At 43.9% G+C, this 19,048-nt stretch overlaps 1 long non-coding RNA gene across 1 annotated transcript in view; it reads right to left on the reverse strand.

The window, feature by feature from the left end:
- Positions 1-18,839, reverse strand: part of LOC128874264 (uncharacterized) — a 45,242-nt gene extending 26,403 nt beyond the window's left edge. The window contains exons 1-2 of the long non-coding RNA XR_008456617.1: positions 18,436-18,839; positions 10,894-11,028 (exon numbers count right to left, since the gene is read on the reverse strand). This is a non-coding gene — a long non-coding RNA (uncharacterized LOC128874264). The remainder of the gene's footprint in view (positions 1-10,893; positions 11,029-18,435) is intronic.
- Between the last annotated feature and the right edge of the window lie 209 nt (positions 18,840-19,048).

Here is a 19,048-nt window from a genome sequence, read left to right on the forward strand (position 1 = left end):
CGCTCGGTCGGGCTTGTCCTTTGAACACGGTCAAAGAAACTACCGTAAAACGGTATCGGGACAAAAATCGATACCGCATTCCCCGTGGCTCTCTACGAGGCACTCGGCGCGGCTGGGTGTACCAGTTCGCAAATTAAACCACTACGGAGCAATCAAGAAGATTAAACGTCGGGAAACAACGCGAGCCAGCGGGCCCTCTCCGATGGCACACGATCGGATTAGACTCTGAAAAAAAACCTGGCCTCAGACCTGTTCCGGTACGCGAATCTACGAGCACGGATTGGGAACGGCGCGACACGGAAAGAGACAAACATAGACGCGCTAGATCCACCACTACTTTTCGCGATGTCGAGTGAGTGTTTATTAGAGGCATACTTCCTATTGATATTCTAACTAGTAACTCCATCTTGATTTTGACTACGCACTGCACAAGAGTCCTGCAACTCGTTTAGTTGATTACCTTCAACCCTTCGTTTCTTTATTCGTTTTAGAAAATAATTGTATTAAATTAGGGTTGGCTATAGATCAGAGACTGTAGCCAGATAGGAAGGGACAATTAGTTCAGCGCAAATGATGTCCATATTTTTAACATATATATATATATAAGTTTCAATTGTAATTCTGGCGAACAGGAACCTACTAAGATTGAAAGGGCTAAGATCCAATGATCACTGAACAAAACCATCCTTTGTTAACTACTATTACGGTTACTACGTTACAATATCTCTATAAAGAGGCCCAAAATAATCTAAACAACTTCCAGGATGTACTTCTCCAACACTAGGGCAGCAAGTGTACGAACCTAGGGACCGATTAGAAAACGAACGCCAGCCGTCGCCGCGGGACTATTTATGCTTAGCGGACAGGCGGGAATTCTCGATCGTACGTTAAGCGACGGTCTGATTTTCTCTGAAAAGAAGGCCCCCTGGTCGCTATCGGCACGGGAATCGGATACGGGAACGTTTCACGGCTCGCGGACAGTGGTATGCGTGTCGCGGCCGTGTAGAACCGTGCCAGGTAGCCGTTTTGCTTTGCCGCGGGAGCACAAATCACACGGTTGCGAGCCGGTGGGCCTCTCGTCCGCAATTATAACCGCGTACACGTTTGTAATAACCGTGCACGGGCACCGCTTGTAATATATCCAAGCCACCCTGTGAGCGACTGCACCGTAAGAACGCCGTTAGAGACGGGGGACCTGTTTCCTCCTCGAGGTCCGGCCAACCCCGTTTTCAGACGCGACCGCGGCCAGAGCACCTATATCATCGAAAGAGCTGCGGAACTCGAGGGGGGTGAAGCCAGTCGAAGGACCGATAGGATCGGGCTGCCGTGCGCCCCGCGACGTTATTTATGATCGATAATTAGCGGTATCTATCGCTGGCGGCGCCAACTTCACGCCGTACTCCGCCCAGACCCGGCCAATGATATACCATACACAGCAACGGAAACAGAGAGAGAGAGAGAGAGAAAGTCTCTTGTCTCTGCGCGGATGCTGCTGATGCAGTTGCCTGTCGTTGCTGTTAGCCAGTTCGAGTTACGATCGACGCCCGCGTTTCTCGGACGCTCGTGCGACAACCAGACAGAAATTACCGCCGAGGTTAATTGCGAGTGGAAATAATACGCGCGAAAGGATCCGTGATCCGATCGGGGGATAGCGGAAGCTCCGCACGATCTGCTCGACGCGATATCGGACAACCAGGGACTCGCGAGGTGCCCGTGCGTGCCATCGATGTTCCGCGCTGATTCGGAACCAAATGTAGGAGTCAGGGTGTACGAGGGAGGCTTAGTCGTTTAAGGGATGGTTTCAACGATCGACTTTCGATTGGATACTGCGAGATAACTGTAAATCCTTTCAGAAAAGAAAGATGGGCTCACAAGGATGGGTTTGTCCAAGGCTGTCCTACGCACTCAGGATTCATATTTTGTCGCCACGAACAGCTTGATGCTTTAACCCTTTCAACCCTAGTGGAACATATATGTCCTAGTGAATATTTCTGGCTGCCTTTCACTAAATTACAATTGAGACTCGCGGAAGCATATGTTAGAGAAAATGAAGATGATTTGACTTGGAGCAAATTGTCTTTTCTTATTTGACTACGGCCTTTGATATACAGTCGGTCTCATAAATATCAGTATCCTCTATGTCCATTGAAAACGTGTATCTAAATTAAATAATAGACTAGACGTTTTCAAATAAATGTTTCGTTATAAATATGTACATGCATAAACTTTACTGTTGTATGTATATAATATCATTTAATTTAGACAAATTCCTTCAATAGACTGTAGACTGTATAGGCAACCATACTTCAATAGACTGACTGTATAGCCAACCATAGTTTAATACAATTAATTTCTAAAAGAAATTAAAATACACACAGAGAAAGTCAGATTGAGTTTTTCACTTTCATCTTTACGCTCTGTTTTTCGTTCTCAAGGTATGTTGTAGTGCACGTGAAGTCTGCCTACGCGAAGTCGTCTCTTCATCGCTAGTAGAGAAATCGGTACATCGCGTTGATTAATTTCAACCAGTACTCCCTGACTAGTTTCTTGTTGATGACGCTTGCTTAATGTTTGAACACGATAATCTTCGTTGATTACCACGTTTCTTGGACGTCTTGACCGGTTTTTCCTATGTATAATTACCTTTAATAGCAAATTTTTTGCGTACCATTAAAGATTACGAAATTCCTATTTGTTGGGCTGTATTACGAAATAATCTTTTTTTTTTTAATAGTCTTTTAGCAACGCTTTCTGAAATCCTAGCCAATTCTTTATACCTACAATTTCCTATTAAAAATTTGCTTCGCTTCTCGACACCCTCCGACATTATTACTGTAATTATCGAATTAATTTCCCAACGTTGTAAATACCGATAAACTTGAAGAACGAGTCTGCCCACGTGGAAACGAATTCGACGTTGATCGACAGGTTAAAAATGCGCGTTCAAGATGTCGCGTCGTTAGCGAAATTTATCGAGTGAAATTCAATTAGAGATTAATAACAAGGTGCGAAGTGGATGCGTGTATACTAAGGTAACGTAGCTTCGATCAGATTGCCAAGCTTCCACCAAGCGTGCCGTTACAACCTGAATTTGAATAATTAACAATATTGCAACGCGCCGAGTCACTCGGCGGAACAGATGGCGATTAGCCGCGTACAAACCGTTGGCATTCGCCCCGCGCTGGTATATTCGTGTACGAAACAATTAACACCCGTGGGTCCGTGTATTCCATTTTTCAGGGCGCGTTCGTTAATTTGACACTTCGCCAACGCTGCTTTCCGCGGTCTGAAGAGTCGGAACGATCAAGAAAAATTAATTAAGTTAATGACGAGCGGCCGCGGGAGCACCTGATAAATTGGTGAAGAAAATGGCCGGAAGGACGAACCACAGAAGCAAAACGAAAAACAAATGATGTGCTCTATAATGGACAGCCGCTTGAAAATAATAAATTGCAGAAATCAAATTCGAATTAATAACAGCGACGCGTCGCGGGACGTTAATTACTCGCTGCCACGAGTGCTGAGTCGTCAGACGGATTATCCGCGTTTGCCAATACCGTACGGATTCGTGAGAATTGGGTTTGTTTCGCTCAATCGAAGATGTCTGACGAATGCGTAATTTGCTCCAAAGCAAATTTTAGTCGAATAATGAACGATCGAAGACTATCTTGATTTGTTTCAATCGTGAATTATTTCATTTTATTGTTGAGGTTTTAATTTTTACTCAATGAGTAGTGGATGAGAAGCTGTTTATCTTGTATGGGTTACTCGAGACTTTATGTAGACTAGAGTTTTGCCTACCTCTGCTCAGGAGGAACCAATGACAGACGACGAGGCGGTGTAAACACATTTACGCGTTCAGAAACGGAACGAAGTCAAGTGCGCTCGACGGAAACGGAAGTGCCTGTCATAGCTGGATACATAAACACACCGCGCTATTATATATTCACGCAACGGGTGCCGCGAATAATCTCTTAGTCGCCTTGAATTTCCTACCGGGATGCCTGAACAAATATCGCTTCCTAGCTAGGAGGGAGTGATGTAACTATGGGCGAGGTAAACACCTCGTCGCACCTAGCGCAGCTGTATAGATTTTCGTTGCACCGAAATGTCGTCGACTGTCCTCGAGATCCGCGTCGGTGCAACGTTGAGTGTCTATGAAAAGCGTTGGATTACTCGATCTCACTGGTAATGATTCACTATTCCCGCGAATCCTCGACAACCGACTCTGAAGCACCTGGCTCGAGAAATAGCAAAAATTATCGTGCGTCGAATTGACTCACTGGATTTAACTCTTTCGCGGTTAAGTTCGCGAGAAACTCAAATATAATTTACTATTCCAAAGCGTCGTTCCGTCAAGGTCCTAAAATCGACGAGACATACTTGTTAATTTAACCTAAAAACGTTTCTCAAGCTTTACAGTACGATAAATCAGAAGCTGAACATTTGGGACGGCTCGCCTCGAGGAGTCGAGATAAGAACGAAGTCCTGTTTACCAGTGCTTGCTAGCGTGCATGAAACTTTGCACCAATTTTATATAGCAGTCAAGTAAAAAAAGTAACAAAGTACCTACTTCAGATCCTATCAAAATGACCGCCGTATTTTATTCGAGTGGACAGTTACATATGCCAATGCCTGGCACAGTTAATTCGCATCGCAGTACGTTGAATCAATTTTTCCCAACGCCGAAAAGTAGTCGATAACCTAACGTTCGGATGTGTTAAATCTTTCGGTTACCCTGCGGACACTAACGAAGCCACGCACATTATTCAGGGCCGTATCTGTGCCATGTGGTCAGCAGGGCTCTTGGCAATATTTATGCCGCTGTAACTGTCCGCCTACCAGTAAAGGGGTTCCTAAACGCATCAATTTCACGCCGTGGCGCGAAAAGGGCGTGAATATTTGAAACGGATATCCATCTTCGGTTACTTTGTTATTTGGCCGGCGCGATCGCGGAAAGGACCTTCATATCCTCTTATTATATTTTTCAGCCCGGTTTCGTGACCCATCGGTATCAGTTACGACTTTCAGCGTTTCGAAATCCGCCCCTTCCGTGGATGGCCGAGCCTAGCGAAAAATCGAAATTGATTTAGAATAGAGATAACTAGAGTTGCTTCCTCGAAAACTCGCTCACAAAATCTATCGGGAACCATTTAACTAGATATCTTGGAAATATGTATTGTACCGATGATGCTATTCAATTTTAACTATGTGTGGTCAATTACGATCGATAAATGGCTATTGAGTCCTACGAAATCCTCTTGGATAGCAAGAATCTGAATAGATCTCTTGAAAGTAAGTGTTGTATCGAAGAAGCTATTCAATTTTGAATATGTATGGTCAACTATGATCGGTAGGCGCTCCAAAAAAATCGATTACAAATGCAAAGATTTATCCAAAGCAAACGTTTAATTAGATCCCTTAAAAGTAAGCATTGCGCTGGAAAATGGTAATTATGTACGATCAACTATGATCGATAAATGCTCCGAAGGAGTCAATTCCGAATGGAGCACCCATCGACTCCTCGTGACGTAACGCGCATCTATAAAGAAAACGTGGAAAGCGTCGCGAGCTCGGCGTCGTCGAAATCAACTGGTCTACGCTCGTAATCGATTCGTACGTTCGAGAGGGGGGCCACGAATTTGCCTCACGGACGATTTGTTTTCTATTCATGGACAATTTGACGAGGCCGCCGGTGCTGCAGCAGCGGTAGCAGCGCCCGGCGCCAGCTTTGTTCGCAATTCGGTATAATGTCGCATGTATTTGGATCACGTTCCACGATATGTCAATATAAAGGAGTTACTCGTGGGTCTCTGCATACCAATTCGGGGGCGGAGCAGCTTGTTATCCTAAATACACGAAATCCTTTGGAGACGCTAGGTCCGCCTTTGCCTCTCCCCGTCCTCCTTCGTTGCCCTGTCGCCCCTACCCTCGCTCGTTCACCCAACCCCCCCCCTCCCCACCGTCCCCTTTCCTTACGTCCTGGATAATGCTAGACAAATTGACGATTCAATCGAATACTAAAGGATACACTGCGCCAATGCCACCGTCGCCCGAAGGATCAATTTAAGCGTATTATGGAAATAGACGATCGAACGTCGTGCATTACGTCTTTGACGAAAGGGGGGATCGTCTTTGAGCCACGAAGATTGCTACTCCATTAAGAATTTATGAAAAGACGAGCCACGAACTGGTGGAAACGTTTATATTCGAGATCTGTACGAAATTGATACCTTATCAACGCACCGAGAGCCATCGTCCGTGTCTAAATATTGGGTCATCCCATAAGTTCGCAGACTGTGTCAATATTTAATAAAAATACTACAGAAAGTATATAGGGACGATATAGTGACTGAGAAATGAGAGAGATTACCTTTTTTTTTTATAACACTTAAGAATAAGTTTCACATATTAATTAGAGTAACTTTTAGGACGACCTAATATGTTCTCAAGAATTACTGAAACCAATGCTTCGTCGACTATAACTTGTACCAAACTTACTCTTACAAATGGTTTATAATTCTTCTCTTTATGTACCCTCGCAAAAACTCGATACATTCCAAACAAACACCTAACCACTCCCTCCGCCGAGTTATCAGCGTCTACCCTTTGATCAAACTCGTGCGGTAGATGAAGACGATCCAAACGAATCGCGGAATAAAGTTTCGAAGCTTACGTTCCCGTAATCGTATCAGTCCGCCCACCCGCGTGTGCAGACGTTTCACGGAGGAGGGAAAAAAGGTAGAAGAATTCATTTCGTCGCCCGCGGTTCTCGTTTCCATCTTTCGTTTCACGAAGCACGGAAACGCCGCCGAGAAGGAGGAGGGGCGGGAAGAGAGGCCGCGACCTATCTAATTTTTAACGCCGATCGCCTCACCTCGGAATATCGACGGCTACGACGGAGGGAAGGGGGGTCGACAGTGGATATAAAACAAGCGAGTTGAAAGGTAAATCGGGAGAGCCGGTGAAAAGAGAGATTCTTTTTATTCTCCCCCTCCCGTTGCTCCGTCGCCGACTGAACGGAGGGGTCACGGAGGGGACGACAGGGGGACAGAGATTGGAAGACAGGAAAAAGGAACTCGCGCTTTATCCGAGGCCTTTTTTTACATCGATTCCGGCACCATCTCGTCTCCTTCGGCTTCCTGCTCGAGTCGTCACCGAGGGCTCGACTATAAAATATTTGCTTTGGTAATGAGGCCATGGTTGAGCAACGGGCTGGCTGCACCCCTGCCGAAAGAAGGGATTCGAACGGCAAATAGAAGAGCGCGGAGTTTGAGTTCCAGTAACACCTTCGAATACTTCACGGAATCTCTGAAACGATCTAACCGATAGTCCTGCCAAGAAACTCCTTCACTCGCTCCTTTTTACAAACAAGCCCCATGCGCGTCTTCAACTCTGACCTTTATCGGTATTGTAATAGAAGTCTCCTAGGGAGAGGGTTGCAGCGTCTTCGCGAGATTATTGCGCGGAACTGGGAATAATCAGATCCGCGTAAACGAAACAATCTCGGGATATTCTCGTGCAGACGGTATTAAGTCGAGAGAGCAGATTAATTGGCTTGGCAGTGGGGAGAATTGGAGGCACTAGAGATTCTACAAGAATTCCAGTATAGATGAGGACTTCTATCTAAAGAACTGAAACATGAAAGTCGCTAAAATGGAGAAGATTGGTATGTACGATGAAGTGATAAGTACTCTGAATTTGTTAACGATTTAATCAGACCAACGTGAGTGAAGGGTCAACTCTAACATCTTCCAAAGGTGAAACATTATTCTTTCTACTATGTAATCATGGGGTTTAAACACCTTTCAAAGTATTACGCACACACACAACCCAACGCAACCCGGACTGCCTCTACACAAAATCATTCTTATGAAACAGAAGAACTTCAATCAATGTTACGATCAAACGCAACATCGATCCCAAAACGCAGCGTTTCGTCCAGCATTGGCACACACGATCCCCAAAATCAATTACCCCGCATCGCCGATCTCGAAGCCCATCGTTGTCCGTGTTTCGAGTGAAATAACAATCGTGGGGCCCCGAGAGGTACCGTGGCAACGCGTTAACGCACAATACCGTAACGAGCTAATCACGATATCAAATTCTTTGCCTGTCAGCGCGGCATTTCGATGCTAAGATATCCGGGCGTAGCGACAGCGGGGGGTCCGGTCTGTAGAAAAACGCCGGATGACCGATTATGATGAAGCGATTCTCCCTGCACGGACCAAGAAAGACAACGGCAAAGAGGGACGGTAGACAGTCCCAATATACCTCGGAGCGAACCTTCTCATAATTGAAACACGCAATCTCGTACTTACGATAATGCATTTTGCTCGCGCGAGGCCCGATGCTTGCGTTGTGTCGCGTCTCGTAATTTTTCTAATTAACACGTCTCGCGCGTCCGCGCGTTCTCATCACCGGGGTCATGGTAGACAGATGCGGGATTCGTAAGAACGAGTGCAATTACGGATCGTCGAGGATACCGTTAACTCAAAGTGAAACGGAATTTTGATATCGATGCTATGGAGTACTGGGACTCGTCTAGAATTTAATAGTTGGCACGGAGTATAAGGCATCCACCTTCTCGTCGTGAAACGAGGAAGAAGCATGGAGTTAGGTTGTTGCAACCCCTATCAGAAGGAAGCACGCAAAATAGAGAGGCTTGCATTTGATAAGAAACACAGTTTAGCTCATGCAGTGTGCAAACCCCTATGCTTGAAGTTTTCCTCTTTGTCTGTCTCGTTTCCTATGTTGAACATTTTCCAAAAAAGAAAACGAGACCACCATATATGCAAACTTAAGCCTTTTCTCCGCCATCACGCACACGTTACCCTCACGTTCCCAGATTCCTGATTTCGCCACGTAACAAATTGTCAACATTCCTATATGTGCCCTATCTAGCATCATTCTAAGTTGCAGAATAACAAGTATCTACCAACCCCGCGCTATCTGAGTCGCGCGAGAACAAAGAGGATCCAGGGGATTGGTGGAGTCCGAAGTACCAGGTACGTACGACGAGGGCACGGTGCCCCGACTACGTGTCAGATCAATCATACACCGTGCATTCAGACGTCCCGCTGGGATACAGGACAACTAGCCCCGCAATTCGTTTCTCCTCGTGGCTGCTGGCCTGAAAGAACGTGCCCGAGGACCCTCTCTCCTGCGAGCGTGGCCCCCAACTGGTATCCACGTTCGATATGTTACAATAAAAGCACTATCCTAGCGCCGACACGTGATGACTCTATCGGACGGGCAGACCTGGCCTTTTCTGAGAATCACGCGTCTCTCGTTCGCGTCTCGGCCCCAGGATGCACCAGTCATCGTCGAGACGTCGTCGGCGCGTTACATGCCCCCTTCTCTCTGGGCCCCCACCTCCCCTTCCACTTCCCGTTTCACGATGGAAACGACGAGCAATCCGTTCGTCCACGGACCGAGAGAGAAAGGTAGCGACACTTCCCCTCGAATCGTGTAAGCAACATCCTCGGGGCATCGTTGCCCCTACGGGAAGATCGAGCTGGCGCGAAATGGATCTGGCATTTCGAACGCTGGATGGACCCTCTCCTTCTTTGAATTTATCGATACTATCGGGATGATCCCGGCGCCCTCGTGTTTGCTTGCTCGCCCCGACAATGTTAGGCGTTATAATTTAAACGAATCACGGAGCGGACTCTTCCGTAAGAAGTATTGTCCGCGCGTCGATGAAATCTAGTCGAAGGAGAATAGGGTGTTACGAATATCTCGCCGGACGATTCTCAGAGGCAGCGTTAAATCGACTTTACCCATAACGGAGCCGTTGCGTCGATCGTTGGATACCGAAAGGTCCTAGGAATGGAGCAATAATTCGGTGCTGCGCGTGGTTACGAAGATGGAACACGTGTTCAATTAAGCAGAGTTATGTATCTTGTGTTTAAGTCGGAGCTCAGGACGTCTTCGACCGTATCTCTTAGACGTCGATGTATGTAAATGTTGAATTAATTACTGATACGTACAAGCTACGCCAGTGACTCAAGCATCACAAAAAAGAAAAATAAAGTTAACACATGAAGCACGATGCAGAAAGTTAAAGTGCACGAAAGCTATAAATTGATGAAAATATCGAGCAACTTCAGGTAACACAGGTAATTCTCATTCACGTGATTCAAATCTCCGAAAAGCGTGATTATGTGGTCGTCATCTGGAAGCAAAATGTAGTCGACGATGAGTGTAAACAAACCGTAGAATATTAGCTGTCAGCCGCCGGGGCCGTTGTAGCGAAAAATGGCTTTAAATATTCAAAATTTCGAATTATTAGCGTCACTTTACCAGAATGGAAGTCATTTTCATCCGTAACAATAGACGAGGCGGTTGCGCCCCAGAGCACAACTCGGGGAGGCCAGGGTTGGTATCCCACCGAGGGATTTTTTTTTTTTTTTGTTACACGATTCTTTTCCTTTTGCGGTTTCCCGTCACTTTGCGTAATATGCTTAATTAAACTCCGTAATTGGCAATTTAGCATCTCGCCGCGTGAAAGAGGTGACACATTTCGATGCGTGTCAATGTGACGTAATTCGATGGGGTCCTTTTTTAATAACTTTGCACCTTTTTTTGGTAAATAGAATTTGAAAAATCGAGACCGCCAGGGTTCACACATTACTTTGATAAATTGATCGACTCGTGGAACAAAAGTAGGTATGTATAAATGCATGTGCGAGGTTTAGGGAAAGTTATTACCGAGAATATTCGTAAAAAAAATTCATGTAGAAGTAGGTACATATATAAATATAAATGTGCGAGGTTTACGGAAAACTATTATCGAGAGTATTCGCAAGCAAAATTTATGAAAGAGTAACACTCTATAACACTCTAAAATAAAATATTCCAGTGAAGAGATAAATTATAAAAAGTACTTACTTACAATTAAATTCCAATGTCCAATGAAATTGTCCCCCGCTTCTTGTCCATTCTTTGGGTATTCCTGAATTTCCTGGCTCTTTTCCCGTGACAACCTGTGCGTGACGACAGCTATGAACGATATCGGATACGTATCTGAAAAACGGCGGGAATTAAGTAATTCAAACGGCAGAAAGACCGCATCATACCGACACCTAATTCACCGAACGCGAAACGCAGCCATCGTCGGAAACTTTTTTCCCCTCCCACGCGAACTTTTCACGGAGGAACTTCGTGCTTAAGTGGGTTCCGCGTTCGATCGTATGCAAATTAGATTCGGCGGAATTGCACTTGCAAGCGAGGCTCGCTGCTCGATTTTATCCGAGCCGTTCGAGATTCGCGCGCGAAAGAGCCCAGCGTTGGTCATGTATCCGTGTCGGCTACTTGCAAATAAGTCGATCGAAAAATTTGTTGTCCTGATGTGAAACTAAATTGACGTCGACTGTATACGAAAAGGGATAAATAATACAGCTTAAAGATTGTTTTCTTGACTAAGAAGCTATGGTTCTCCTATGCAATCGATATCGATACATTGCAGACAAAATAAACAAACACAAATTCAATTTCTCAATAACGGAAGCGGAAATAATGATACTAAGTCAACATCGACTATATAAGAGAGCTAAATGATGCAGCTTAAAGATTTTTTCTCTTAACTACAAAGCTACGACTCCCCTATGCAATCTAAATCGATACATTGCGAGGAAAAGAAGCAAACATCGATTCGACGTTTAAATAACGTCTATCGTTTCTAAGGAACGAACTTCCACTGAAACCTCGAGATGAAAAAATCGTTTGATTAATGTCCCCTCGATTACCAAGTATGTATAACGACTAATTTCCTACCTCTCGTTATTTTTAAGAGGAAATAAATTTGTCACGTCGTGCTCGTGCATTACATTGGCTGATTGTATAACGTTATTACAAGCTCGGAGCGCATTGCTGCATTAGATACTTATCGTCTCGCTCGTCGACTGCTATCGACATCGACTGTTTCGCTCGATCGTGTTCATCCTGGCGATTTTTGTCCCCTCGGCTGTCGGTATTGCACGTGGCCGAGATTACAGGGTGCCGCGCTACCCTTACGCGGCTCGACGTCTAAAGATTATTTAAATTGCACCCCGGCCAAGATTTTCGCCTTTTCCCTCGACCCGTCGACAAATTATCGAGAAGACGAGAGCTTTGTTTCGACGCTCCCGACGTTGCGTGACCGAAATATTTCATACTATCTTTTGGACGAATGGACAATTAGTCTCGCGACGTGACGATCTTGCATCTACTCTGTCTAAATACCTTTATTCATACCTACCATTGTACTACTCTTTAGGAACGACCTTTATATGTTTATCAATGGTGTTATTAATAAAAAGAATACGTAGAGCACTGTATTATTATTATTATTATTATTATATGCTAACTCAGTTGGTTCGATTTTCTCTAAATATACTGGGTTGTCTGGAAAGTTCATGTCGATTTTTGGTAGGTGGTACAGGTCTGAATATATCGGAATGGTTGGCGACAACTAACATCTAATTATACATTCCTTAAAAGTTGGAAAGGTTGTGCCTTTGAATTTTTCCAAAAATGTCCAAATGTGCTTCTCAATATTTCCCTAAAAATTCGCACGAACTTTCTGGAAAGATGCTACTAATATTTGCATATAGCTGTCCATACAGAGTATCGTTTACTACCTGGAAGAAGTTATAATAGAACAAAAAAGATAGAATCGATAATTTAAGTTAGAATTACGTTGATTGTGGGGATGAATCCAGTGCAGAGACTTTGGTTAGCAATTGATTCCAACTGACTTCTTTAGAATTTTCTCGATTTATTCACTACGAGACAAATTCGTGCGTAATCACAGAGATTAATACATTGCACCTCGCCGTAGCGGTTGTCGCCAAGAAACACGGTTTGTAATTCCTCTCGTTTTACGATCCGACCGCGTCCCCGCGAGTCTCCTGTTACACAACGCTCGGTTATTAGCGCGCATCGTTAAAAGCGGAACATTCGCCGGCGCGTACCTCGAAGACGCTCGAACCAACCACCGCGAAAACCGCAAGAGCAACGATTTCGTCAGCGCGTCTCGTAACATCTCCTAAACGCACGCTCGCATTCGTTTCAGAAAACCGCGTGGAAAATCCGTTGGATTCGGCTATTGCGTTTCGAGCGCCCGTCGAACGTTCCTCGACCGCTCACGGTTTCCCCATCAAGAATCCTTAATTCCCGCCAGCCAGTGCCCATTTACCTTGCGGTCGGCATTTGCAATTGCATCGGCCATGCAAGTGGAGTCCCTGATGCGTCCTGCGGTCAAACATCATCACCGTAGCTCACGCGCCCTGACACAGGATGCACCTACCCTGCGGGACCTTCTAATATTCGAAATTGCTCGTCCTGGCATGTTTATTTGACGTCGGGGCTGCCGTACTCAACCCCCTCCCCATTCCAATTTGCCGGCTGACATTTTTCAACTCCTGCCGCGCCCGCGACGTTCCCTGACTCTCGGTTTCTTTTTTTCATTTCTTTCCTTTCTATTTTTTCTTTCTTTTTTATTCCCGCCCGGGTCTCTCTATCTCTCTACGCCCTCTCGTCGTCCCGGTCCCTCCTCGCGAGCTTCGACTCGACAGCTTTTCGTTCGACGGGAGTGCTAAGACAGAAAATCGCGGTAACGGGGTCTAGCCGGCGGCGAGTCCGTATCGGGAATGATGCTAAAAGCATCCACTGCAACGCGTTTCCGAGTCGCGGACCGCTCACGTGTGCGTGAAGCTTGAAACGTTTACCTCGACGATTTTATAACGGCGAAAACTGGGCCTGATTTCGATTCGCGATACCTAGCCTTTTCCTGGGGACGGTCTCGTTTACCGATGCACAGGGTGTTGGAGAAACAAAGGCGAAGTTGTTAGGAAAATGACGATGCTACTAAACTTGAAACTAAGCGTTTATGAAGACATATTTATGGGGAGATTTGTGAGTGAAAAAGTAACGTAGTCCTACATTTGGGAATGGTCGAGACAAGCTTTGTTTGTTACTGCGTTTCGATTCTTGGGTTAAAGGGATGATGGTTTTTTGGGGGCAACAAGAAACCTATTTTTTGTTTACATTCTTATTGACTAAGGTCTCTATTGCATAGAATATTATTCGTATAAATAAGATGTATAATAATATACGTGTACAATTGTCGCGACACAAGGCAGACCAACGAGAGGGTGCAGGAAATTGCTATCCGACTAAATGAAAAAACTAGTACTCCCACAATATGAAATAATCAAAACCATTCAATTAATTTTGAGCCAACCTTGTCCCTAAACGAGAGTTTCTCAAACAGCAATCTGTTCTCATGTACATTTCCACCCCCTCTCGAGGTGAACATTAGAAACATTTACTCCCAGCTCGAAACGATCGAAAATGTCAGATTGTTATGTAAGTCTCCTCTCGTGTTTAACTACGCGGACTATCGACTCGATATAAGTGTGCACAAACACGGTCCCATCAGTTCGAGCTACACGACGTCCATCACTGCTTTATATTTAGTCTTCTGGCAACCTCTAAACCGTGCGAGCGAGATAGTTGATATTTTTATCCACTCTGGTTTCTACATTTCATCAAAGAGAACGCGCTACGCGAGTTGTTGTGATTCTCAACGCGATGAGTAGCGTTTACACCCCTGTACGAACATTTCAAATCGACATTGAGGAAGTTATTTAAAATCAACCGACTGATTTCTGCGAAAGAAACATCGATGAATTGATCTGATGTTTGGAAAGACCCACGTATTAGGTGTATGCAAATGAAATCTATAAATTTTGAAAGAAACTGAGAACGATTTACTTTACTCATTTACTTATTTTGATGCAGTTTGACCAGTCGTGCCAATATCAAAAACACTAAGCTCAGAAATGCTTATATACTATTTTCCAACACCATCTAAAAAGTAACTCTCAAAACTCGTTCGTATGTTTATTCAAAGAATAAGGATGCATGAGATCATTTGCCCCGAGTATTTCCAATTTGCCCCCACCTTCGCTATTACGATACATTTCCTACTCGTTTTCCATCCGTCGTACCCCACAAAACTTGTGTGCACACCTAACAAAAAGATGGCCGCTGCATGATATTCATAAAGATATTTTCCGCGATCCATTATTTATTTAACCAGAAACACGCGATGATCCGATATTGCCGCGAGTGGAGCGCGTGCATTAGGCAGGCCATGAATTAGTGACTTTTCTAATAAGACCGCAGTCGATTGTACCGCGCGGTAAGCACGGTGCATTATGCATCATGCGCGCCAACGCGCGCAGCGCATCCGTCTAAACGTCCGTCAGCGATAAATCGAGTAACACGGCGAGGTGAGCGGCGCGATATCGATGAACGTATAATGAACGTGGCTCGCATTCTACGCAATTCGAATTATCCTCTAATTATCGTCTTCGGTTTGCATTATCGGATCTGGCCGCGCGAACGGACAAATCGCTCGATGCCCGTGCTCATCTGAAGGAAAATCCTACGCCCGGCTTACGATTTCCACGGTTAATCATTTGCTTCCAGATCACGTTGATTACGCGAGTCACGGAAATTTAAGTTCCTTCCAAATGTAGGGAGGATTATCGTTAGATGGGGAACGTTTACGCGTAGATATGGACGTATCGTTTAACGTACGTTTTGCTTATTTTAGTTAAAAGGTGCGCGCACGTTACGCGTGTTTCTTTTATATCTGTTTCGCTGTATATTGGGTTGCGATCATAGATAAATCGCCGAGGCGCTAAGTGACGCTGATAGATCGCAATGCGTACATTTCGTTTTTGATATCATGCGAGAGAGGATGTATATATAAACAATATCCATGGTTCGTTTTACTGGAATTCGTACTAGTAGATATAGTACATATATTAGTCTATATCATCACATCTTCTATAAAAATCTATCTTCAGGAGTATCTATCAATCAGGATCTAATTTTTCTTATACGTATTTTCTACATGTATTCTATTAGTACCAAACATAATCAAATTAATAACGCTGATCGTAATCGTAGCAAGCCATTCCTAATACCCATTTCAATCTTCCTCCTACTCTGTTTCTCCTATACCTTCAAAAAGTCCCAACTACCCCACGTGTTTACATTAAAAAATCATCCAGTATTTAACATTACACGATATGCTATTACATCGTATGTCCCAATATTCTCGAAATTATGAAAAACTGTCCCCCCTAATCGACTGTTGCAAGGCTACTTTTGATTCATTTAAAAAATTCTGAGAAATGCTCAGATTCAGTGCGCGAACGCGAGCCATTTCCCAGTTTCGCGTTCCATCGAACCGAACGATTCGAATTAAACGGGACGCGAGTCGAACGACACGTTGCATAATACATTTTTAATTCCGGCTGGCGCATTGTTGAGCCATGCCACGATATCGTTGACGGATCTATGACGAGATATCGTATAGGCGCATCTCGGTCGTTAAGCCTCGCGGCTTTTTGCAAGACTACCAACGATCCCTATCAGTACAAATGAGTGTCATTTGCGCACGGGCCCGGCAATGGGATACGAAAGTGTGGAGGCATCTCCCGTCCGTGTACGTACGACCGACCGTTTCCTCTGTTATTTTTTTCGTCGTTCCTGTGACAGTGACGCACCCACGGGAGAGGGAAAAGGGTTGCAAGGAAGCACTTGCATCCCTGCCAGGAATAACTATTCTCCAATCGTTCGAATTTTATTGCGAGTGAAAAGGGAAATGTCATCAATTTCGTGACCTGATAAGTATGAAAAATGTCTATAAATATCTATTCTATTTCGCCGTTTGAAAGGAGAAATAAGTTTTATATTCTCGTGTCTAGATTAAATTTTATCTAACTCGTATTATTTCGTTTCTCTAACATGCCTAAATTCATTAATTGTTAACAATTTTCGAGGAAGAGAATCTAGTACGTTTCACAAAAAAATGTTAAACGATCCAATTAAATTCAATTGAATCCAAATTAGATTTAATGGAGTTCGTATTATTTGATTTCTCTAACATACCTATGTTCGTTAATTTTAAAAAGTTTTTAGTAAACCTAGTAGAGAAATCAATTTTACGGAAAAATATTTCATAAATGTTGCCTCTATATTCTCTGATTGTGTCGTAACTCGTAACATATTCGTCTAGTTTAGTTGCACCTTGTCGAATGCCAGAGCGCGCCACTTTCCTGCACGCGTGCCTTCCCCTCGGCCCTTCGCCCTCCCCCCACGGTTTCCAAAAAATAGAAGTTCGAACGGCGTTGAACGGAAAATTGCACGAGAAAAACGGCAAACATTAATTTCGACCCAAGCCTCGCGACGCGGTCTTTTTCATAGGCGCACAATGAAACGCAATATACCGTGGCAAGTTCCAAACAATTAAAGAATCCGTTGTTTAAAATATTGCCACTCGCCAAGAGCGAACTGTACCGATTAACGACGAAAATGCGTTTTGCTTCGAAACGTGCAGCTCGGATAATTAATCCATTATTTCATTCTTTTTACTGTTATATGTATCTTCTATTAATTAAATATTTACTCGACTGTACCACTATCACTGACGATTAACAAAAGCGGTTATATTGGGTTGTCCGGAAAGTCCATGCCGATTTTTGATAGGTGGTGCAGGTCTGAATATGTCGACATTGCTGAAAACAAATAACATATATATGTACATCCCTTAAAAGGTGGAAAGGTTGTGGAACAAAATAGTACCTATGTAATTCAATATACAAAATATACATATAAATAAATATATACAATATTTATACATAATATAAATTTATACATAATATAACAATAAATATAAATTTATACATAATATAACAATAAATATAAATAAATATATTACAATTCAAATGTCCCTCTGAAGTTTTCTTAAAAATTGGCACGAAGTTTCTGGGCAACCTAATACATCAAAATTCAAATATGCCTTTAAATTTTTCTTAAAAATAGGCATGAACTTTCCGGACAACCTAATACTTTGCATTGAATTCACCTTGCATACCTACAACAGAAACAGAAAAAAAATGAATAAGCTAAATATCGCGACGGAAAATTTATAAGTTTAAGCACCGTAACGTAATCCACGTATCGACGTAATCACGTATCGCGGAATGTAATTTCAGATTCGAATTGACGGGTAACGTATTTGATTCTAACATGGCCGACCCGCGAGTATATTAAATTCTGAACGCGCAATTCCGAGGACCGCGGAAGCTGTCCGTCACGATCGGTCGTTTCGATACGTTCCGAGAATCCATTTCGTCGAGGTTAAAATATTCGTGCGCTTAGCAGCGAGTTGGCCCCGAAATATGCTTGTATTAGCGACGGCTCGCCAATTTGCGCTTATTAATTCGAATTATCGCTGCCACGTGGGTGTCCAAGCACAGGATATTAAAACCCCTGACCTTTGCCAGGATGAATCGAGCCGAAGTTTGCTGGCTGCGCTTTCTGTCATGGCGTACGCTTTGACTACGGCCAACGTATAAGAAATTCACTTACTCGACAAGAACGCCGGTGGCACCCACGATCAACAGGCAGATCGAAACTTCGACGTCGATAAATTACGATGTTGCGCACTCCAACAAGTATTCCAGCGACGGCAAATTAGACGACGTTAAACGATCCGCGCGAACACCGAGAGCGATTAACATCGTTCGACGAACTCGTCCTTCGCACGACTTTTTTTTTTTACGAACGCGTTCGCTACGAGGGGTCCGAAAATTGTGTTTACGCGATCGTTCCGACGCATCGCGATAACGGGCGAACTCGAACGCGTTCACTATAGCAATAGTGTGTAACATAATACGACGAACGAGAGGTTTCACTGTACTTTTTCTACATTTTACAAGCAACCGATCTGACGCGCGTCTTGACATGTCACTTTCCCGCGTACCTGCACCTCTTGTGACGTCACACAGATGGCGAAGTCCAATGAGGCTTGGCCGATTCCCAATTGCTTAACAGATTTTCATGAAAATTATATGAATCATTTATATCCATCGACACATTGATAATTAGAAAATAACTATAATAATGTGTTTCGTTCTTTTCAAAAATGAACAAATTGTTCACTGTTTTCCATTTATTATTCAAGTTGCATATATTATTGATC

The sequence above is a fragment of the Hylaeus volcanicus genome, chromosome 3 (assembly GCF_026283585.1).
Source record: "Hylaeus volcanicus isolate JK05 chromosome 3, UHH_iyHylVolc1.0_haploid, whole genome shotgun sequence".
NCBI lineage: Eukaryota > Metazoa > Arthropoda > Insecta > Hymenoptera > Colletidae > Hylaeus > Hylaeus volcanicus.